The sequence below is a fragment of the Ornithorhynchus anatinus genome, chromosome 14 (assembly GCF_004115215.2).
Source record: "Ornithorhynchus anatinus isolate Pmale09 chromosome 14, mOrnAna1.pri.v4, whole genome shotgun sequence".
Taxonomy (NCBI): Eukaryota; Metazoa; Chordata; class Mammalia; order Monotremata; family Ornithorhynchidae; genus Ornithorhynchus; species Ornithorhynchus anatinus.
In genome coordinates, this window is record NC_041741.1 from 6,097,796 (window position 1) to 6,121,509 (window position 23,714).

General features: G+C 42.2%; 1 long non-coding RNA gene across 1 annotated transcript in view; it reads right to left on the reverse strand.

Annotated features, from left to right (window-relative positions):
* Positions 1 to 23,714, reverse strand: part of LOC120638794 — a 285,479-nt gene that overhangs the window by 228,473 nt on the left and 33,292 nt on the right. Inside the window, exon 5 of the long non-coding RNA XR_005660742.1 lies at positions 17,137 to 17,221. This is a non-coding gene — a long non-coding RNA (uncharacterized LOC120638794). The remainder of the gene's footprint in view (positions 1 to 17,136; positions 17,222 to 23,714) is intronic.

The window sequence follows — 23,714 nt, forward strand, 5'->3', positions numbered from 1 at the left end:
GGCAGTGCTAAATACTGTCGGAGAAGCTGACTCTTTGGTAAGAGCATTTCTTTCTGAGGGAAAAAAAAAGTGGATAGGGAACTCTGCTGTCAACATCAATAGTGTCAGCCCCATGAAGTACTCTGATAAAGATGCTGAGCAGGGAGAGGGTAAACTCCCAGACAACACAGTCCACTTTGCTTCGTAAACGTTGAGCATCCCATCTGCTAGATCTCAGGGCAACTTGAGGGATGAAGGTTGTCAATGTTTTCCACCAGCTGCCGGTAACAGTATGGAAATTAAAAATACGAGGTCCCGCTTTTGGACTGATGCGCCTTATAGAAGGTTGCTAGCAAATGGGGCTGGGAAGGGAGAGAGATCTGGAAGGAATTCTAAGGCGGCACGGGCATCTAGGTTAACTCTGTTTCATGTTATAAACTTGTTTCCTTTTCCTGACGTTATCCTCCAAGGCGTTCATCGTTTCCAGCATTCATTTTCTTTCCCTGCATTGCTCCCCCTGAGACAGTAAGATCCACGAGGGCAAAGGTCACTTCTTTTCAAAGAAGATCAAGGATGTGAAACATTTTGGAAAATAAAGGGCAAAGCTACAGTTATTATTCTGTATTCCTCTGGAATACAGACAACAATAATAATTATTATTATATTTGTGAAGTGCTTACTGTGTCTCAAACACTGTTCTAATCACTGGGGTGGATACAGTTAAATCAGATCATACACAATCCTTTTCCCAGATTGGGTTCACAGTCTAAGTAGGAGGGAGAATGGCTATTGAATCCCAATTTCTACAGTTGAGGTAAGAGGTACAGAAAGGTTAAGTGCCCAAGGATACACAGCAAGCAAGTGGCAAAGTCGATATTAGAACCCAGGTCCTCTGATACCCAGCTTATGCATTTCCCACTAGGCCATGCTGCTTTTAGTAAAGGGCAGGTGTGCAGTGGATGCTGAAATCCCCAGTGATGAAATGACAGTGGAATGTCAATGGTCCAGAATATTTTTACACGATTCACCACGCCATTGGGTGTATCATTTGTAGAATCTCCAAGTGAGCTGATAAAAACAAATATTGATGCTGCTAGACTTTTGGAAGCTATCTACCATATCTTTATCTATTAAAGGAATTTGTTTATCAGGCATTCCTGTTGGGAATGCCCTAATTTTATTTTTTTGCTTCACTTTTGCCAAAGGCAAACAAAACCTTAATTCATAATTGCATTCACGTAGAGTAGCCCTGCACATCTACACCTCAAAGCAAGACGTTTGTTAAAACAATACCTGTGCCAATAAGAAATGAAGGACTATCACTAAGTTGAGGACGAATCTTCTCTACACTGGGCTAACTGGATGGCGTGAAAGTAGACCTAAAAGGAATACAAAATTTGTTTGTTTTTTTAAAAGATGAAATAAAAAAGAATGATGAAGATTAATTTAGAGATTGGGAACTTAAGATTTAAGGAAAAGGTTTTTCATTCTTCCTTTTTGAAACAGCTGGACGACATTTCTGTAGTGAGAGGTAAAATGGTCATAATATTTTTTTGCAGTATAAAGGATGGAGCCCTCTCAAAGCAAATGTTTCTTCTCAGTCACTATAGAGTTGATACTGTGTCCTGTGCCATAAACTTGCACATTTTTTGCCAAAGTTCCACAAAACCCATCTGCTGTTCTGCATTGTTTAGAGTTTATAAAGCCAAAGCAGTCACTTTTTTATGCATAATTATGGAAATTCTGCTAGAGGAAGCCAAAAACTCTAATCTCTTCAGAACGCCTCAGTTGTGGAGAAAGGAAACCAAAGAATTCTTAAAAAAAACTTTTAGGTCAAACAGCCTGCTCCACGTGGCTGGAACCTAGCTGTGCTGATGGGTTTGTCCCATACAGCGCTTGTCTCTGATTCGAGCCTGCCTCTTGGATACTGATTTTCGTGAAGCCTTTTGTCAAAGGTAGCAACCCAATCCTGTCTGCCAGCTGGTCCGTCTGCTGCAGCGGTCTTCCAGCGGTCGCTATTAGATCATACTGGGCTCTCTGCCATCCTATCCTATAACCAACCCTTCTCATCACATAACCTACGCAGCCAAGCTCTAGCGCACTGAATATCATCTCGGTCTTCACGAGCTGACGGCGTCCACCATCTAAGAGGTAAGAAGGGATTGTAAGCCTGTTGTGGGCAGGGAATGCATGTTTATTGTTGTACTGTGTTCTCACGAGTGTTTAGAGCACCCGGTAAGTGCTCAATAAATACAACTGAATGAAAGAGCAGGTACAGCTTGTCTCATTTTACAGAAAAGGAAACAGAGGCATAGTGAAGGTCACCCAGCTGGCTACTGGATGATACCTCCTCCCTGCCACCCTCCACAAAGCCTCATCTTCCCCTGATTCTTGGAATCAGCTGAGATCTGGATGAAGTTAGTCTGTAGAAGATCTAGAGTTTGAAGCAGCCTGCACCTAGCAAAATAAAAGATCCCCTTCAGCAACTGGGAACTGAATGCCATCACTGACTCCTCTAAACTATAAGCTCACTGTGGGCAGGGAACTCTGTTAAGTTGTACTTTCCCAAGCACTTAGTACAGGGCTCTGCACACAGTAAATGTAAGTACCACTGGTCAACTGATTCTATCACTTGGGCAGCACAGTGCTCAATGATGCAAAGATAGACAAGGAAGTACAAAGCCACATCAAGAAGGCTATTGCAACTTTTGGGAGTCTCAAAGCAAAGAGCAGGGTGACAACATGACATCAACATTTCAGGTAAACTAAGGAGGAATTTAGCAATGATAACATCCAAGGTTTTGCACAGAAAGAACGCCAACTAGCTCCCTCAACACAAGCACACTGAATTTCAGCATCTTTTCACAGACACTTTCATGCTTCTCCTTCCGTAACCTTTTCTCCACACCGGAGTTCTAGTACCCTAATTCTCAAGTTGCACTCTGGAAGGATTAATAATTCTTCCTCTGCCTGACGGGCATTGTTTTTGGAAATTATTTGCCAATTTGCTACTCTGTGCCTCATTTTCCACATACTCCGGTGTTATTCTTCACCTCTAGCTTAGGCTTTTTCAGGTTTTTTGATTATTTCTCAACCCTGTGGAATTAAGTGAGGCAGTCTGCCTTAGGGGGAAGAACATGGGCCTCTGAGTCAGAGGACCTGGGTTCTAATCCTGCCTCAGCCACTTGCCTGCTGTGGAACAATGAGTAAGTCATTAATTTCATTGTCTCAGTTTTATCAAGTTTATAAAGAGGATTCAATACCTGTTCTCTCTCCTACTTACCCTGTAAACCCCATATGAGATAAGGATGATGAACAAGCTGATTATCTTGTATCTACCTCAGTGCTTAATATAGTAAATACCATGATCATTATTATGCTGTGGAAGTTTATTAGCATCTAATAATCTTCACTGGGGGAACTTGTCTTATGCTTTTGTTGCATTTCACAAGTTCTTAGTAGAGCACCTTTCTCTCGGTAGGTGCTCAATAAATGCCATTATTACTCCTTATGAACTGGTTTAAAGTTCAAGTAGTTTCCCCTTTCATAAATATTTGACAACTTTTAAAATCTTCTGCCACTGAGCGATAATACAGAACGTGTCTAATGGAGGTTGGGGTAATGCTGGAGATGACATTTTACAATGAATTGAGGGAAAGATTGAGATGGAAATTGTGAAGTGATCTGAGCATTATAGTGAATGTATTCATACATGGGAGCATTACGGCCAAATTAGAAAGATCTTTGCAGAGAAGTTTAAAGGAATAGGAAGAGTGACTTATGGTCGTCATTTCATTAAAAGCCTGTGTCCTCCCCGGCCACATTAATCTACAGTCCCCCGCTGACACCCAAATTAGGAAAGACAAATAGCCTAGTTCTTTTCTGCTTCAGCTCTCCCCAGCACTGAAATGTTCTTATGCGTAGGAAATCGTGACTGGTTATTTGAATATCGGGAACCTATCCTAGTGCCAGAGTCTTCCATGGAGAAAAATGAAAGGTGTCATTTTGTGAAAGATCTCTTTGGGTTGACCATGTTGTCCAATTGGGCGCTCAATATGATTTTGCAATGACGTAATTGGGTCCAGAGCTTCTCAGAAGGAAAAAAAAACCCTCTATCCTTCAGAGTTCATGAGGGATACAGAGGCGTGCTCAAACCTGGACAGGGAGGACCTGCTTTTTGACACCTGAAACATGAACTGTATACTTTGTACCCAACTCAAGAAAATGTCAGTGAGAAATTGTGATCTAAAGAGTCTACTTTCCTTTCTGGGTAAAAATTGAACTGAGAGTGGACTCGGTGATGGGAACCATGATCATGAGGCCTACAAATTGCTTAGCATGGAGAGCAGTTGGCACTCGCAAAGTATGAAACTTACTGAATGTATCATAAGGGAACTAGAAATTGTTGGGATCCCAACAGCACCATCCACTGGACTTTCCTCTGTTTAGGACCAACTCTCCATTCCCAGCTTCCTAGAACAACTGAAATTAGGAATGAATTGTGAGATAGGAGACCAGTTTCCTCTTCTCTTCCCAGTTGCAATCCCAACTCCTCCACTTGTCTGTTGTGTGACCTTCGACAAGTCACTTCACTTCTCTGTTCTTCTCTTAGCTCATCTCTAAAATGGGGGTTAAGACTGTGAGCCCCATGTGGGATATGGACAGTGTCCAACCTGATTAGCTTATGTATACCCTAGTTGTTAGTACAGTGCCTAACACGTAATAAGTGCTTGATAAATACCTTAGGGGGCAAAATGATCTCCCACAAGAAACTTGCACTCCAAAGGGGGAAGACTGTTCGGAGGATTTAGCTTGTTGAAGCTGAGCGAACAAAGTGTTTCCAGTGGAATGAAGGGCACTAGTAATGGGAGAAGAGGGGAAGAGTTCAAAGTGAGAAACTGTTAAAGAGATTTGAGTGGGAGGAGCCTACAGCAGGAGTACTGATAGGGAAGAGGGAACCAATTAACTGACAACTTCCAAAGTCATTGATTAGAAGTAATTACAATAGAATAACAAAGGACATTTTTTCCTCAAATTCATGATGATAAAAATAGATTACAGATCACACATCCACAGATAAAACTCTGTTAATCGCATCATCTTCAAACTTCAAAAGAGCAAACATATCAGGGCGGGGCACGGGGAGGGAAAGGGAATGTAGATAGAGACTGTAGAGTAGCCAGAGAATGCAGCCAGGTCAAGTTCAAATACAGGTAATATTACCACCCCTCTCTCCTTAGGTCTACCCCAGTATGTCCATACTTGGCAACATATCCCATCGCTACAAGGAAGCCTTAGCCCTGGGCTATGTCTCAATTTTACTCAGGAAACTTGAAACGGGATTTTCTGCCAGTCATTATTGCTGTGTCTAAGATCTACCTTCTAAATCTGGGAAGCAGTGTGGCCTAGGGGATAGACCACGGGCCTGGGAATCTGAAGGACCTGGGTTCTAATCCCGGCTCTCCCACTTGTCTGCTGTGTCACCTTTGATAAGTCACTTTACTTCTCTGTGCCTCAGTTACCTCTCCTGTAAAATGGGGATTAAGCTCTGTGAGCCCCATGTGGGACAGAGATGGTGTCTTAATTGATTACCTTGTATCTACCCCAGCACTTAAAACACTGCCTGGCAAAAAAAGTAAGCCTTTAAACACCTTTAAAAAATTCTGTTTCAGGCTCAGGACATCATTTCCTCAAAAGAAGAGAAGTTTTCAAATTAGACTTCCATCTCTATACTGTGTGCTCCTTGTGGGAAGGGAATCTATGTACCAAATCTGTTGTATAACATTCTCCCTTGGTACCATGCTCTGCACACAGAAAGCACTCAAATATGATTGGATTGCTTACTCACACGAGAGCCAAATGAAAAGCTCTAAGATTTATTCCATTAACTTCATCTTCAGATCTCATCAGGACAAGGGAAGATGATAAATGGCATGTGTCATTTTTAGTCACTGTGAGTAATTACAATGGAAATACCTTACATCTAAAAAAGTGAAGAAAATATTTATCTGAATCAGACTAATAAACTTAGTTATTAAAAATGCCACGAGGAAACCACTGTGATGACACAGATTCAAAACAGGAAATGAAGCTCAGAATTAGAACAAACAGAAAATCTGATTAGCAATGTTAATCTATGGAAAAGTAATTATAGCTGTTGTTTCAAAAGAAATCATCAGCTGACTCCCGTTGCTATTAAAAGACCGGTGTTCTAATCCTACCTCTACCCACCCCTTACCTGCTATGTGACCTTGGGCAAGACACTTAGTTTCTCTGTATCTGTTTCCTCATATGTAAAATGGGGATTCAATATCAATTCAATGTTCTCCCTCCTAATATAACTGTGATCCCGATGAAAGTCAAGGACTGTGGCCATCCGCACTTTCATGTATTTACCCCAGTACTTAATTCAGAGCTGCGCACAAAGTGCTTAAATACCAAAAGAAAAAAAAAATTGAAGTCATCTTACAAGTCGGGCAACATCTCATTTCCCACTCATCCGCTGAGTACGGTTTATTATTTGGAATTTGCAGGAAGCTTAGATGAATAACGTAGCGATGAAATCTGACTTTTCACTGGGAGTCCTAGTACTAGAGACACTGAATCATTCACAGCTCTTCCTGAGCCTGATTATGGTATTTATTAAGCAATATCCTGTACTCAGCATCATGTTAAGCACTGTGGCCAATACAAAAAGGCAGTTCAGACACGGTCTCCGTGGGGCTCGAAAGCCAAGGGGAAGCAGAACAAGCTTCTTATCCCCCTTTACAGATGAGGAAATTGAGACACAGAGATGTTAGGTGATCTAGTGACATGGCAGGCAGGTAATAATAATAATGTTGGTATTTGTTAAGCGCTTAGTATGTGCAGAGCACTGTTCTAAGCGCTGGGGTAGACACAGGGGAATCAGGTTGTCCCACGTGGGGCTCACAGTCTTAATTCCCATTTTACAGATGAGGTAACAGACACAGAGAAGTTAAGTGACTTGCCCACAGTCACACAGCTGACAAGTGGCAGAGCCGGGATTTGAACCCATGACCTCTAACTCTAAAACCTGTGCTCTTTCCACTGAGCCATGCTGCTTCTCTTGGAGCTGGGACTAATAGGTTTCCTGCCTCCCAGCCCTGTGCCCTTCCCATTAGGCCATAACTGCCTCTCTAATGTCTCCTTCCCTCAGTCCCATCGCTTCCTTGCTTATAACCCTCTCCTCAGTCTCTCTCTGGAAAGACTGGAAAGATCTGCATCCTGTATTTTGGCATCCTCATGTCTTCTTTAGCCAACCCAATACCTCCCTTTTTAGTAGCTGAGTTTAGTTCAGTCCTGCTGTGTATTTCCTTTATACCAGCTCTCACCTCTGTATCAATCACAGCCTGATCCCCACACTTACAAGCCCCTTTGTGAAATGACCCCCTTTAGATATTTGGGGTTTAAGGGAACATCCCTCTAGAACTAAAAACCAAATAATGAGTCCTCACTGATCCGAGAAGCAAAAGATGGCAGAGGGGAAGTGGTATTCTGATATTTGTTTCCATATGAGATCAGATTTTGACATTTCATGTGGCTTTTAAATCCATCACAGAGAAATCTGACTTTGGACATTGATGGAGCACGATTTAAAAAGAAATTGACTATTGTTTAAGTTCAAGATAAACAAACCATTTCTTCCCGCAGTGGGTGATAAAATATGGAGTTCATTCCCACAGGGAGCTGTGCAGGCTAAAAATATTAGGTAATTTAAGAGAGGTTTGGATTTTTTAAAAAAACTATGAACAAGTCATCAGAAAAGGGGCTTATAGGGACAAGTTAGGAATGTTAGATAGTCCATCTCTAACCATTAAGATGGAAGACAAAAAGGATAACCATCACATTGCTGTTCCAAGCAACCTGTTGTCACTGCTGGGGTCAGAAGACAGCCAGAAGGGCCATTGGTCTTTTTTAATCGTTATTGTTGAACTGTCCTCTCCCATGGAGTGCTTAGTACAGTGCTTTCCACACAGTAAGCACTCAATAAATACAAATTAATCTAGTCTGAGGGCAGGAAATCAATCAATGGTGTTTATTGCATGCAAAACCCCAAAGTAAGTGCTTGGGAGACTCCAATACAATTGAGTTGGTAGACACGACCCCTGCCCATAAGAAGCTTGCAGTCTAGAGGGGAAGAGAGACATTAAATTACAGATGGGCAATGGCAGAGTCAAAGGAAATGCACCTAAGTGCTGCAGAGAAGGAAAGAGAATTGGGAATCATCGGCACAGCTGAGGCCATGGGAGTGAATTAGTTCTCCAAGGAAGTGCATGTAGATGGAAAATAGAACCGAACCTTGAGGGACTCCCACTGACAGAGGATGGGAGGTAGAGGAGGAGCCCACCAAAGAGGCTGAGAATGAGCAGTCAGAGAAATAGGAGAACCAGCAGAGGTTAGAAGACAAGGTTAGAGAAAGTCTATTAGCACACCTGCTTTCCTACGAGCTGAGCACAATGCAGTATACTGTTCAGGATAAATGCACAGTGAATAATAGTAATTGATCTAACCCAGTAATGAAATTTCTTATACACTTATGTTTTCATGCTTCTGCGGGAAAAGGACTACATTCTAAGGAGAACTTTTAGAAATGCTACATTGCTACAATAATTATGGTATTTGGTATGAGGTACTGTACTAAGTGCTGGGATACAAGCAAATCAGGTATATTACATTTAAGCACATGTATTTGTAAAAATGTTATGATTTCAGGGAAAGCCCTTGAATGTGGAGACTGAGATATGGACAGGCAGAAAGAGGAGAAGTAGATTAGTTCCTCAGAAAGTTCCATTCGTTCCTGGAAAGAAAAAAAAAATTCTAAGCCTTCATTTTCCAGCGGTGGGTTTGTGGGTTTGGAGCAACTTTCTTTGCTGGGGCCATAGCCTGGGATAAAGTGGTACAGGTAATAAATGCAGAAGTTTATGAGGGTATTTTACAAATAAACAATAGAAATCAATAGGAATCTAATTAGAGATTTTGATGACTCGGGACTCAGCAGACCAACAAACAAATGATTTTCTGTTGAGGGGCAAAGGGAAATGAAAAGATAGTGGGGAAATCTTTAAGTGGAATTGTCCTTTGGTTCCAAAATGCCTCGGCCGGAAAACATTTTCCTGTGTGACTACGGTAACCCTTCTTGTCTTTGGGCACGATCACAAATAGTAGCATTTCCTCTTTATCTGAGATGTCAGACTCAGCACTACAATCAAATTCTGCCTGGAGAGATGAAGCTATGAGTCCTTTCATTCATTTTATGACCATCCTCTGAAATAAATGTAATTTGTTTCTCGAACCTCTCTTTTCCCTCTTTTCTCCCACAGCCTCTGCATGTCATTTGGTGCTGTTTCGCAGTGACCTTTCCCTACGCTTTTTTCAGCACACTCTTCCCGCAAGGAGAAGGGCACCTTAAAGAGTGCCTGCCCTGAGCACAAAGCAGCTCATCGCCGTGCGGACTGAAATGTCAGCACGTTAAAGGCCCATCCAAGGGCCGCATCCTCCCAACATTTCCAAATGACCGAGAAAAATCAACATCCTAAATGGGATGGTAGTCAGAGACCTTACGTGATCAACTGGACTGGGTATCTAGCATGTTTACACCGTTGGCAAAGAGAATACCCTTCTACCTACCAAGCGTGGAACAAGCGCCGGGGCAGATATAAAGTTGAACAGGTTGGATGGTCTCTGTCCTACCCGGGGCTCACAGTCTAAACAGAAGGGGGAACTGTAAAAGGGGGATTGAGACCGTGAGCCCTATATGGACAAGGACTGCGTCCAACCTGATTAACTTGCATCTATCCCTGCGCTTAGTACGGTGCCTGGCAGTTAGTTTGCACATAACAAAGACCATAAAAAAACCAAAAACACAACAGGCATTTCATCCCCATTTTACAGTTGAAGAAACTGAGGCACCGAGATGTTAAGTGACTTGCCCAGACAAGTGGCAGAGCCAGGATCAGAACTCGGATCCTGCAACTCCCAGGGTCGTGCTCTTTCCATTAGGTGACACTGTTTCCAATTCTTAACTGATGATGATTTTGATGAGGATATTCAAATCTGTACCTGGAAAGTCAGTAGTCTAGACCCTCAATTAAATCAGAACATTTTTAAGAGGCATGCTGAGTGAACTAACTGGTTTAGCCACTTGGGACAAATGGATGTGCCTTTAGAGTCCTAGGTTGACTAAGTTTGTAATATTCAATTTACTATAACAGCCTGAGTTTTTGGTAGGCGTTCACTTTATCGAGGTTCCTAATATGCCGATTCAATTTTCTTGCTATTATTCACCCCAAAACATGGAATCTTTGTTCAAAAACCTTTTACTTTTTGATCGGACAGAGTGAGATTGTTATGCCATCTAGTGGTGCTTGCTGCAAGACCTTTATTAATTTATTATTCATAAATTGTGCCCACCTTTACTCATTCACTCGTATTTGTTCAGCGCTGCGTGCAGAGCACTGTTCTAAGCTCTTGGAAAGTACAATTCGGCAACAGAGACAATCCCTACCCAACAACTTTACATTTGTTTCACGCATATCTATGATGAATCCTCACAAGAGGGGGGGGGGAAAAAGGCAAAAAAGTGGCTTGCTTGAGAGATAGCAGTACCTTTTTTTCCTAAATCGCTGAGTTTGGTTTTCCATCTCAACAGTTCAGATTACTACAGGATGTCTAGTAGGTAGGAGGAGCAAACATTCAGTGGTAACTGTCCCTTCTGACAGAGCCAGGGCAGACTTTTCATTCATTCAATCGTGTTTACTGAGACTTACTGTGAGCAAAGCACTGTACTAAGCGCTTGGGAGAGTAAAATTAACAATAAACACATTCCCTGCCCACAAGGAGATCACCGTGTAGAGGGGGAAACAGACATTAACATACATAAAGACTTCAGATTTTATCGCCCTCTGACAGCAGGATAAAAATCACCACCCCCAGCTTCGAGGATCCAAGAATTCTAGTGCCCTGTGATACCAAAGATATCACAACAACCCAAGTCACAGTTTATACATTTCTGCACCTAACACACAGTAAAGCACTGGAATCTTAAAATGACACCTCACATCTGGAAACCCAATACATAAAATGATGCACATCTCAAACCACAGTAAGGCACCCACCAACGAAGTGCCTGTCCCCCTAAATAGAAAATACACATGTGGTCTAAGAAATAAATTGAAAAGTTAAAACGGGGTGAAAAACTAGCACGGTCTTAAAGAGACATCCTTAGTTCATATATCGCTCAGTTCTTCCATAATACTTATTTTCATTATGCGTTTGGGAGCAAGCACTCTTCCACCAATACGGTAAACCAAAGAAGGCTTCTTGGAGAAGGTGGGATTTGAGGGCAGGTTTGATTATGGAGTGAGCAGTGGTCTGTTGGGTTTGCATGGAAGAGGGAATTAAAGGCCTATCAAAAGCACGAAATACAGTTCCAAATTCTTTATTTTCTGAGCTCAGATTCTGTTGGAATTGCTTCTGTCTGTTGGCAGACAATTCCAGTCCCAAGTCTCCTGTCGACTGCATCAAGTTGGCAAGTTGAATGAGAGACCATCTGCCCTTCTGTTCTGCACCTTCCCAGTACGTTACCCGATAAGCATGGGCTCAAAGTTCCCTTCAAACTTACCTTCATGATCTTAATTCCATTCCTATTCTCTCTACCTCAACATCTGCTATCCTGCCACCAACTCCTTGCTTACATTCTCCTTTGGTCCGGGAACTCCCTTCCCTTTAATGGCCCAAGAGATCACCATTCTCTTCACTCTCAAAGCCCTTCAAAGAAAAAAAAAGTCACATCTCCAAGAGGCTTTCCTTGATTAACACCTCTCTTCCTGTGTCTCACTGGCTACGTACCCCTTATGAACTTTGGAGTCTACCTCAGCCCGCCAGCACTTCTGTACCTTTCCTTATACTCTACCATTTCCCCATCTGTAATTTATTTCAATGTCTGTCTCCTTCTGTAGACTCTAAGCTCCTTGTGGGCAGGGATATTTACCAATTCTACTCATTATACTTTCCCGAACACTTAGTATAAGTGGCTCACTAAATACCATTGATTAAGATTCGGGAATTCCATTTCAAATGGTTCACACTAAAGTTTTTTTGGGGAAAAAAAAAAAAAACTCCCCACCACTCTATCAATATTTCACTAACTGAAAACTGCTACAATGTTATCCAATAAAACTAAAAGAAAAGTCTTAGAGTTGCTGTTGTTCATTTGACTAAAAGTTAAATTTAAAATATTGATTTCCGTCAAGTTTCTCCACCTTCTATCAGGAAACGGGTAGGGGGAAACAGTGATGGAAAGAGCTAATAAAAGGTTTCACTTCTTGGGGGCTTGCATTTTTTCTCGTATATTTCATGTATAAGACACAATGTGAAACAGGTAGTGCCTATAAAAAATTTCCAATCGTGTTACACTCAGTTCTACAATAAGAGAATTACAAACCCAGTGAACTCTGCTTTCAGGAAAACTTCCTTAAGTTCCAGACATCAAATACTTAAACACAGCCATTTCACCCATTACTGCCTCACACTCTATCCAAACCTCAAATTCCCACCAGAGCTTTGCCCAAGATACATACTAAGACATATGTTATGGGAGGAAGGACTTGAGTTTCATTAAGCCATTATATTGGAGTTAGATTGTCATCTCATTGTGGGCAGCGATAATCTCTCCTAATTCTACTGTATGCTCCCAAGCACTCAGTAGAGTGCTCCGTGTACATTAACATGGCTCAATGGAAAGAGCCTGGGCTTTGTGGTCAGAGGTCATGGGTTCGAATCCCGGCTCTGCCACTTGGCAACTGGGTGACTGTGGGCAAGTCACTTCACTTCTCTGTGCCTCAGTGACCTCGTCTGTAAAATGGGGATTAAGACTGTGACCCTCACGTGGGACAACCTGATTACCCTGAATTTATCCCAGCACTTAGAACAGTGCTCTGCATATAGTAAGCGCTTAACAAATACCAACATTATAATTAATAATAATAATCACAGTATTTATTAAGCACTTACTATGCGCCAAGCACCGTACAAAGCACTGGGGTGGATACAAGCAAATTAGGTTGGACATAGTCCCTGACCCGCATAGGGTTCAGTCAAGCCCCATTTTACATATGAGGGAACTGAGGCACAGAGAAGGGAAGTGACTTGCCCAAGGTCACACAGCAGGCAAGTGGTGGAGCTGGGATTAATAATAATAATAATCACATCTGTTAAGCGCTTACTATGTACCAAGCACCGTTCTAAGCACTGGGGTACATAAAAGGTAATCAGGTTGTCCCACGTGGGGATCACAGTCTTAATCCTCATTTTACAGATGAGGTCACTGAGGCACAGAGAAGTTAAGTGACTTGCCCAAAGTCACACAGCTGACAAATGGCAGAGTGCGATTAGAAGCCATAGCCTTCTCACTCCCAGGCCCCTGCTCTATCCACTATGCCATGCTGTTTTATTAGGGACTCAGATACCACCGATTGATAGGTGCTGCTGAAAACTTAACCTCATACTTTGTGCGGTAAACCAGAAATGGGCCAAATTGTTCTTCCAAAAGTAGCATAAGCTGAGGGATGTTCAGCTGTTAAATCTGAGAGCGTGCTTTGTTGTTTCTGGGTACAAAGGAGTGGTTTAGGCCGAGGCTGCTCACTGGGGCTCAGTGAACCCCGTGGAATTAGGTTACAATTGTATCTGTTTGAGACCAACACCCCGTGCTATTCAGCCGAAACATCGATAATGTTGCATTGTATGTTACATTAGCTAAATTGTTCCAGTAAGTAATTCAGGGTAATTACTGCCCTAATCATATTGGCTTTTTGACATAATCTGTATTACAGCAGGCTAAACATGAAAAGCCAAAATTGGTTTAGGCAAGAACACGTTTGTAATGTTGGTGAATAAGACAAGCCACAACAATTTACCTCCCTTCCTCAACATTTGAGTGAGTGCAAAACCATACTGATGGGAAGATTCAGCTAGGGCTAACTCTGCTACTTCCGATTAAGCTTTAAAAGTATCCAGCTTGGGCCTGGGGTAGCAAGGACTTTTGATTTTACCTCTGTCCTTCTAAGATCAGCCTGACTAAAGTGGTCGAGTACTGTCACATAGGACGCAAAAGCCGACACCCAAGTTCCCTGTACGATGATGACCACCAAAAACGTAAAAGCTGCATAATCGAGACAGCAAGAATGGGCTTTTTTTTAGTCTGAACAACATCTATCAACATCTAGAAACATGTTTTGTGTGACAGCACAAAATATAAGGTAAAGGCCAGAAGGATTAATGCTAAGCCACCAACTTTAGCATCAGAACAACCAGCTCAACTATAATGCATACAGTAAACACTCAAATACCCTTGATTGCAGAGAAGTTCTAAGCATCATGCACATATATGAAATAATGCAAACATCATTTTAATATAATACTATTTGGGCAGGGATCAGGTCTACTAACTGTTATATTGTACTCTCCCAAGTGCTCAGTACAGTGCTCTGCACACAATAAGCATTCAGTAAATACCATCAGTTGATACTGACTATGGGCTAAGCATCGGGGCAGATATAAGAGAAGCAGATCAGATATAGTTCTGGTCTCATGGAGTTCATAGTTTAAGAGGGAGGCAGAATTGTATTTCCCCCTCATTTTGTAAATGATTAAACTGAAGCCCAGAGAAGTTAAGTGACTTGTCCAAGGTCAACCAGCAGACAAGTGGTAGAACCAGGACAAGAACCTGTGTCCTCTGATACCCAATCCCGCGCTCATTCCACTGAAGTCTCGCATAAAAAGAAGGAAGCCAAAGAGTATACTGTTCTGTAGAACAATGGTGATTCACATCGCAAAGCACACAACAGGGCCAGAACCAGAGGTGTTAGATTTCTTGGAAATATTTCTGAAACAATCTGCCCCCATCTCTGCAAGTGTGCTATACTCTCCATGCATAAGATCTGTCCCAGCAGGTCAAAAATAGAAGCATGGAGGGTAAGAACATTCAAGGATTTGATGGAAAAAAAAAATCCCAAACAACATAAGACATGCTTTTTATAGTATTTGTTAAGTGTTCACTATGTGCCAGGTACTGTACTATGAGCATTGGGGTAGGGTAAATACAAGATAATCAAGTTGGACACAATCCATGTTCCACAAGGGACTCACAATCTTAACCCATTTTACAGATGAGGTAACCAGCCCAGAGAAATTAAGTGACACGCACAAGGCCACACAACAGACAAGTGGCAGAGCTGGGATTATAACCCAGGTCTTCATGACTCCCATGTCCATGCTCCATCTGCTAGGCCATGCTGCTTCTCAAAAATACATCATAAGAATAATGTTGGTATTTGTTAAGGGCTTACTACGTGCCAAGCACTGTTCTAAGCACTGGGGTAGATAAAAGGTAATCAGGTTGTCCCACATAGGGCTCATGATCTTCATCTCCATTTTACAGATGAGGTCACTGAGGCACAGAGAAGTTAAAGTGTCTTGCTCAAGGTCACACAGCTGATAAACAGAGGAGCCAGCATTAGAACCCATGACCTCTGACTCCCAAGCCCGGGCTCTTTCCACTGAGCCACGCTGCTTCTCAATATAACCCAACATGGGAAGGTCACAGGAAACAGAGTGATCTAAAATGTATCACTGATCACTTTGGAAAAGGGTTGGCTGCCTCTGCTGAAACAAGCCTATGTGCACAGAGAAGTCAAAATACCAAAATAAAAACCCAACAGAGAGTCTGGCTTAATCCCAACAAAGCAGATCAATTGCATGCCCACTGCCAAGATCTCTCTCTAACTTCTCAACAAAAGGTGGAAGTATCGTTTCCCACCGATGCCCAACTGAAGTTAAAAACCACCCCTTTGTTCAAAAGACCACATTCAGTGAGCTCTGAAAGCAAAGCAGAAGTGCCAATTTAGCAAAGGAGTATTTGCGGAGACATTATGCTACTTGACTATAGCTCCGCTAGGTTTAGACAATGCTTATGATGTATTCCTTACAGAAATACCCAAGTGGCAATTTACAAAGAGAAAACACCACCAAGAAGAAATCAGAGGGCTGAAAAGCTGATTTTTGAGTCAAGTGTAGACACCTAAGAAAGCCAAGAAAACACTTAGTGATCATCAGAGTTAGATTCGGGATGCTTGAGATAGAATAAAATGGTGAGCAAGTGGCATGTGTGTTTATGGGGAAATGAATCAGGATGAGCTAGCCTAGACTATACTCAGATTGGGTCAACCAACTCTACTGTATTGTTCTCTCCCAAGTTCTTAATTAGTACAGTGCTCAGTGCATAATAAGTGCTCAATAAATATCACTGACTGATGAGAAAAAGGACTCAAGAACCTCTTGTTGCCTAACAGCTTCCTAGCTAAAACAGGTGTTAGAGCAGAATTAAGCTTAACCATAGCAATGTAGGGCCCTGGGTGAATAAGCTACTTTATCTGGGGGAAGTGGCAGAGGGAGGAAGGAACTCACTCCCCTACTTTGCCCCTCTTGGGTCACCCTTGCATGAAACTGGAATTATCACTTGTAAAGCACGATTATTAAAATTATAAAATAAGCATTCTACTTAGTAATTGAAAGACTTGGTGAAGGCCTTAATGAATGCCACAGCTTAGTGCCCAACCCCTCTAAGTTAGACAGTAAACTTGCTGTGGGCAGAAAACGTGTCTGTTTATTGTTGCATGGTACTGTCCCAAGCACTTAGTACAGTGCTCGGAATACAGTAAGCACTCCATAAGTGACTGACTGTAAGGCAATCAGATCAGATACAGTCCTAACCCCACATGGGGCTCACATCATTAGTGGAAAGGAAAACAGGTATTTTATAAATGAGAAAACAGAAGGACCAAGAAGTTGAGTGCCTTGATTATGATCACACAGCAAATGCATGACAAAGCTGGGATTAAAATCAAGTGCTCTTCCCACTAGGTTTGGCTGTTTCTATGATCATCATATCTTCTTTTATTCTCCCCCAAGAGCTTACTATACTGTTCTCCCTCCAGGAGGCTCTGAATAAATGATCATTAATTTTACCATTTCCAGAAGTCACAGTCCCAAAATAACTTGTCCACTGCCCACATAACCAAAAATATAAGACCAATACATCATGTATGTACATTTTCAATGACTAAACGCATAGATTTTTACCTTTCAGTGATTTTTCTCTCAAAAAAACAGCAGTTCAAATCAGGTGGCTTGATCTGGTGGAGGCAATCTCTCTGTCCTTCCAAGCCTATAACACAAAATATCTGGCTCCATTATACAAAGCCTCCTGTAATTTTTTTTTCCTTTAAATCACAGGTACAGAACTGAATTAAGGATACTAACTAAATTTTATTAACCAATAAAAGAGAAGTATAAAAGAAAGACGGCTACAACAGGTCAGCAGGATATAAACACAGCCTCAGGCAATAAAACAGAAGATATGTTATTCCACTGATGTTACATTTAATGGATTTTTAAGTTCTTAGGTTCAAGACTTTTACAGAGTTAAGCACCACATTTACCTCAACTGCTCAGCATTAGCACCTGGTAAATATTTTCCAATTCAGTCCAGTCAGGAGAGATTTTTACAACCGTGTTTGAGGTTAGACTTAAGGCTCTTAAGTAAATGCAGGGAGAGTAAAAAGGCTCGGCCCTGCTTCAGTCTAAATGGCTTAGCCCTTTAAAGGAAATAATCAGACACACCTGTACGAGTCTAGCAGTATATCATTAGATTAGAAATTACCTGGTTTTTACTCCCGGCTTTTCCTTTCAAACTCATCAGACCCCAGCTTTCCCCGATTCCAAGCCCTCCTGAAATCCTATCTGTCCCCAGAAGTTTGTACTGCAATTTGTTTCCCAATTTACGTCAACTGACTCACCCGAAGCTTTTTTTTCAGGGTGGTTTATGCACCCTATTTAAGCACTAATTTATTGGCTCACCAATAGATCTTTCCATTTTCTTTTTCCCTCCTAGTGAGATGGTAAACACCTTGCCCGGCTAGGATTACTGGTGTGTTCAATTTCCTCACAGGCACTTAGCACAGTGCTCTGCACACAATAGGTACTCCTATAACTATTGAATTCAATCCCCTCCCTTCTGCCCAAATAATAGGGATCCTCAGCTCTGAGAGAAGCTGGGAACTAACTTTCCTCCTCCCTCCTCTTGAATTAAACCTGAGTAGCACCAGCCCCGTGAAGCCGGTCATCTCGTCAGCCAATGGAAAGGCAAAATTCGTAGGCCAACTACACAGCCCCACGTGAAACTGATCGACTCAACCTGCAGAAATCACGTGTGGGCAGGCCTGGGCGTTGGGATACTCAGGCTTCCCAATGAGAGACTCCATTTACTAACTGTCTCTTTCTGAGTGCGTGAGCAGGTTCACTTGTTCTTGATTATAGACTTCTTTATTTCCCCACCCCCCTGGGAGATTGGTGGAAGATTTTGCTCTCCTCTGTTTATGAGTATAGATTTTCAGAACCTACTTTATTTAAGAAGCTTGCAGAAGTTTATATATTTCTGGATGCAGCCTTTGTTTCGTGGCAGATTTTCCAATGCCCGAATAGTGCCAAATCTGCAGTATTTTAAACTCGGTTTGCTTTTTCAGTGAACCCCAATTTTTATTGGGGCTCTATGCCATACTTCTTATAACCTTTATTTAAAGTAGACCTCAAATAAAACCGAATTTCTAAGTCCTAATATATACAATTAATTTCAAGGGCAGAGGCATAAGAATTTTTAGACCAACCCCTTGGCAACAATCAATCTCATGTGCAAAAACAAATCTTGCAGCTATAAATCATAATGTCACCGAATCAAGAGTCAGAACAAGTAACCTTTGCAAGTAATGTTTTTGTGATTAATTTAGTGGCTTTGACTCTTAACTGGCTCCTAGAAAGCAGTGTGGTGTCTTCCTTCTCATAAAAACTCAATTTTAGTTGAAGGTTGAAAATTCCACCTTCCTAGAGTGTTTCCTGAAAGATTAAAGTGGGCAGTGTATTGCAGGGGGAATGACTGAACTGAACATGCGGCATTTGCTTTTGAGGTCCTCCCAAAGTTCAAGGAACTGTCTGTTTCTGTATGTGTGTCCGTCTTTCCTTGAGGGCTGGGACTCGGCCTACTCAACTGTACTCTCCTAGCCACTTAATACATCGAGGTGCTGTATGACAGTTCGTGTAGAAGGAGAATCCTATATGTGTATATGAGGAGGTCAGAGGTCCTGGGTTCTAATCCCAACTCCGCCACTTGTCACTCTAGACTGTGAGCCCGTTGTTGGGCAGGGATTGTCTCTATCTGTTGCCGAATTGTACTTCCCAAGCGCTTAGTATGGTGCTCTGCACACAGTAAGCACTCAATAAATACGATTGAATGAATGCTGTGTGAATTTGGGCAAATCCCTTCACTTCTCTGTAAAATGGATATTAAGACGGCGAGCCCTATGTGGTACATGGACTGTGTCCAATCTGATTAGTTTGTATCTACCCCAGCGCTTAGTACAGTGCCCGGCACATAGGATCTACTTAACAATACCGTTTTAAAAAAACAGCTGTAGATTTCATCCCATGATAAGGGGAATTCATATGTCCCAACAGGCTGCTGACAGATGGTCACTCGGTATTGATCAGTGATATTTCTTAAGCACTTCCCGTGTGCAGCTCTCTCTGTCTGTAAGCTGTTGTAGGAAGGGAATGTGTCAGTTTATTGCTATATTATACTCTTCCAAGGACTTAGTATAGTCCTCTGTAAACAATAAGCACACAATAAATATGAATGGATGAATGCCAAGTGCTTGGAGGGGCACAATAGGGTCGGTAGACATAATTCCTGCCTTCTAGGAGCTTATTCTCTCGCATAGCAGGGAACAGCTGGTGAGCAAGATTTGGTTATATCTGGCTGGGTTAGGTCAAGGACAGAGCAGATGAAGTGGCATGTAGGAAGTGAGGATGACCAATTAAGACGTTCCATCTGAGGAGACAGTTTGCTTGCAGTTGGAGGCCTGTCATTTTGTCAGCTAGACAATCCCCCTGCCTTTGGGCCTCATTTAAACCAACCTAGAGGATCAAGTAACGGTATTTATTGAATGCTTCTGTACAGAGCAGTGTGATGATGGCATGCCTCTTCACCTTCCAGTAAGGTCAGCAGTATGTATGGAAAATGAATGCTGTAAAATAGATCATGACTCACCCAGAACTTGGGTTGGGAGGAAAGTTAGATGGAAACTGGAAGAAAAGAGTTGCGATCATCTGAGTGGGAATTATTACCCCAATTCAGCAGAACTAAGGAAGTGAACCAGCCTGATAGCTGTCCCTTTAAAACTTTGAGCATCTTATCCACTTTAGTAATTCCTGGCTCCACTACTAAACAAATGTGCTATCAGGCATAATTCTTTGTGGTGTTACTTATTTTTAGCAATAAGATAAGCTGTCCTCACACAGGAAAACTGAGGAAAATAACCCTCTTCGCATAGCTGGAGGAAAAGAGAATTTATTCAAAGCTTACAGAAGAAGATCGTATGGGGATTAATTGAATTTAAAATTTCATTTTTCTCCTATTTGCCACAATATGAGATTGTTCACAGTGCAAAAATGATGTGTTAACTTATGCATTATCTTCAGATAATGGATCTGCAGTTTTATATCAGAGGAATTACCGCTGCTGGGAGCCATTGTTTCCAGTGAAAACAATAGCTGGCTGTTACCTTGGGCTAGACTAGGTTTTCCTGCTGGGAAGATAACTTATCGTCAGTGTCTTCTAGTCGGGTGTCTTGAAGCCTACCAGCTAAAGCAGCAGGCAGGAATTGCAAACAAATTCCCACTTTTGACTTCGATCTAGACGCTGGAGGCAAGAGCCAACAGTTGGTCTTATAAACAATGATATTCCACACCGATAATAACATTCCATGATCTCAAGCACAAATAGAGACTCTGGCATTAAGCAAACAAGAATTACAGCTTTTTAGACTGCAGATGATCCAGAAAGCGTAGGATCCACTGATCCTGATATTCTTACTCACCTCTTTCCTAGTTCATTCTTATTCCTCCCTTGTCTGTGGCATAGCTGGCTGGATTCTACATCCACACGATTCGGTACTCTGTACCTACCTAGCGCCCGAGAAATACTCAAAATCTGTCATTTCTGTCATTAATCAGTATATTAACCTTTCCGATTTGTATAGTTCCTTCCCTGATTATGACAAAGGATGAGCCACCTCTCTTCCCATTCATTATTCCGAGACGATGGGTGATTAAGTGAGAGTTGGCAGAAAAGTGGCATTTCTCCCTTTTTTTCTGGCAAGTTAGAAATATGGAACCATTTGGCTGCATTTGAATTTTCTGACATTGATAGTGAAATAAAGCTGATGCTGTCTCTTGATCTACTGAGAGAAATTCTCAACATGTCTAATTCTTAAGAGGCAACTTGGCTAGCGACAGAACACTCAACCCTTCCTTTTGTTTTTCATAACTCGGTCTTCTGCTCTCCAAATCTCCTAGAATTAAGCCAGTTTGATGCTCTCCCTGTTTCCATCGTAACCCCTGGTTCCTTTCTCACTTGCTTCCACTCCTGTTACAGTTTGCATATAGCTGGGCTTCCTGGCCAACTAACTGATACATCTGGCAACGGCTCATTGAATTTCACACGACCGAAAAATAGCAGTAGTGAGACCGACCCACAACTCGGATCAGTTGGAGTCACGGCAAATTTGATTTTTTCATCTGATGAAAACTACTGAACTGTGGAAACTCCGACCCAGATCTACATGTGAGAGTAAAGGAAAGCTGCCACTCTCCTGGATGACTCTGATTTGCCAGTCTGTCATGGGCGGGGTGTTCAGAAGGAAACCATTCCCAAGGTAGAACTGAGGGAGTCTCGCGTGCCTTGTCCTCACAAGTTTCAAAATGCTAAGCACGTATCACAGTTATATGCTAAGCGTTGGGGTAAGGTGTTTGGACACGCTCTCTGCCCCACACATTTAATCCTCATTTTACAGGTGAGGAAACTGAGGTGTACAGATGGCAAGTGACTTACCCAAGGTCACACAGCAGGCAAGTTGATGGAGCTGGGATTAGAACTCGGGGCTCCTAATCAATCGGTCGTATTTATTGACTGCTTACTGTGTTGCAGAGCACTACACTAAGCGCTTGGGAGAGTACAGTATAACAGTTGGTAGACACATTATGTGCTCAGAACGAGCTCAAAGTCACTAATGGACACTAATATAAATACTACACCAAAAACTACACTACACTAAATACAACACTAAAATACAGTAACAGACTCTAGTATAAAGAAATAAATTAGGGATATGTACATAAGCGCCCTCGGCTGAGGAGGGGGGTGAATAAAGGAAGCAAATCAGGGTGATGCAGAAGGGAGTGGAAAATGAGGGCTTAAGTTGGGGAAGGCCTCTTGGAGATGTGCCTTCATTGGGGCTTTGAAGGTGGGGAGAGTAATTGCCTGATGGATATGAAGAGGGAGGGCGCAAGAGGCGGCAAGATAGATGAGATCAAGGTACAGTGAGCATGTTGACATTAGAGGAGCAAAGCGTGTGGGCCGGGTTGTAATAGGAGAGCAGCAAGGCGAGGTAGGAAGGGCCAAGGTGACTGAGTGGCTCCCAGGCCTCTTGTCTTTCCACTAGACCATCCTATTTCTCCAAAATGTTCTTCCTCCCCAGCTCAGGACTCCTGCTGACTTCCTCTGCTCCACAGCTCCTCTTCCCTTCTCCCAGCCGCGTGTACCTTCGATTAATTTCCTTTCCTTCCTACCAACATCCTTAACCCCGCTGTTTTCTCCTTTCATTCCCAGCCTCTTGTCTCCTCTTCTCCATTTCCCTTTTCCTTCCCTCCTCGCCCACTGCCAAACCCACTGCGTCCTCACTTTCATTCTGCAGCTTGTTCTATCTTCTTCCCCCTCCTCTGTCCTTTTTTGGGCTCCTCCGCTTCCTTCTATCTTCTGGAGGGAGTGGCAGGGCAGAGGATGGGGGACATGGAACCAAAAAAGTGAAGGAAGACAGAGGAGGAGGGAGAGCCTTTGTCAAGAATGAGAGGTTCAAGGCTTCCAGGACTGAGGGGCCAGTTTAAAGGTTGGTGGTCTTTAATTTCCTGGACTGATGATTGATCTTGTCACACATGCTTTGATTCGATCTCTTTTTCTGTTTCAGTTTTACTTGTTCAGAATTCATGTTCATTCCTCTTTCCTGGCACCACTTTCCTATTTTACACTGTTCTACTTACCACCCACTTCATAATTCCTCCAAACCAACTTTAGGGACATCTTAAGTGCAGAATGAATTCCCTTAATATCCCAAGATGTACATCCTCCAACCATTATGAGAAGTGTACGCTCAAATAAGAAGCTTAACAGATTTTGATCAAACACAATTTCAGGCAGTCCACATTAATTTCTCTTTTTCTTGGTAAAGATTAATCTTAACATCTGTGTTATTAGCAAGGTTGTTATTTTTTCCAGTCCATGGTATTTGACTGTAAGCTCAACTATGAGCTAGCTGTGGGCAGGGAATGTGCCTGTTTATTGTTATATCATACTCGCCCAAGAGCTTAGTACAGTGCACAGTAAGTGCTGAATAAATATAATTGACTGATTTGAGTGCTCACTGTGTGAAGAGCACTGTGCTGAGCACTTAGGAGAGTACAATACAACAGTCGGTAGGCTCATTCCTGGCACACAAGGAACTCAGAGTCTAAAACTCTGAGTTGGAGAAGCATCGTGGCTCAGTGGAAAGAGC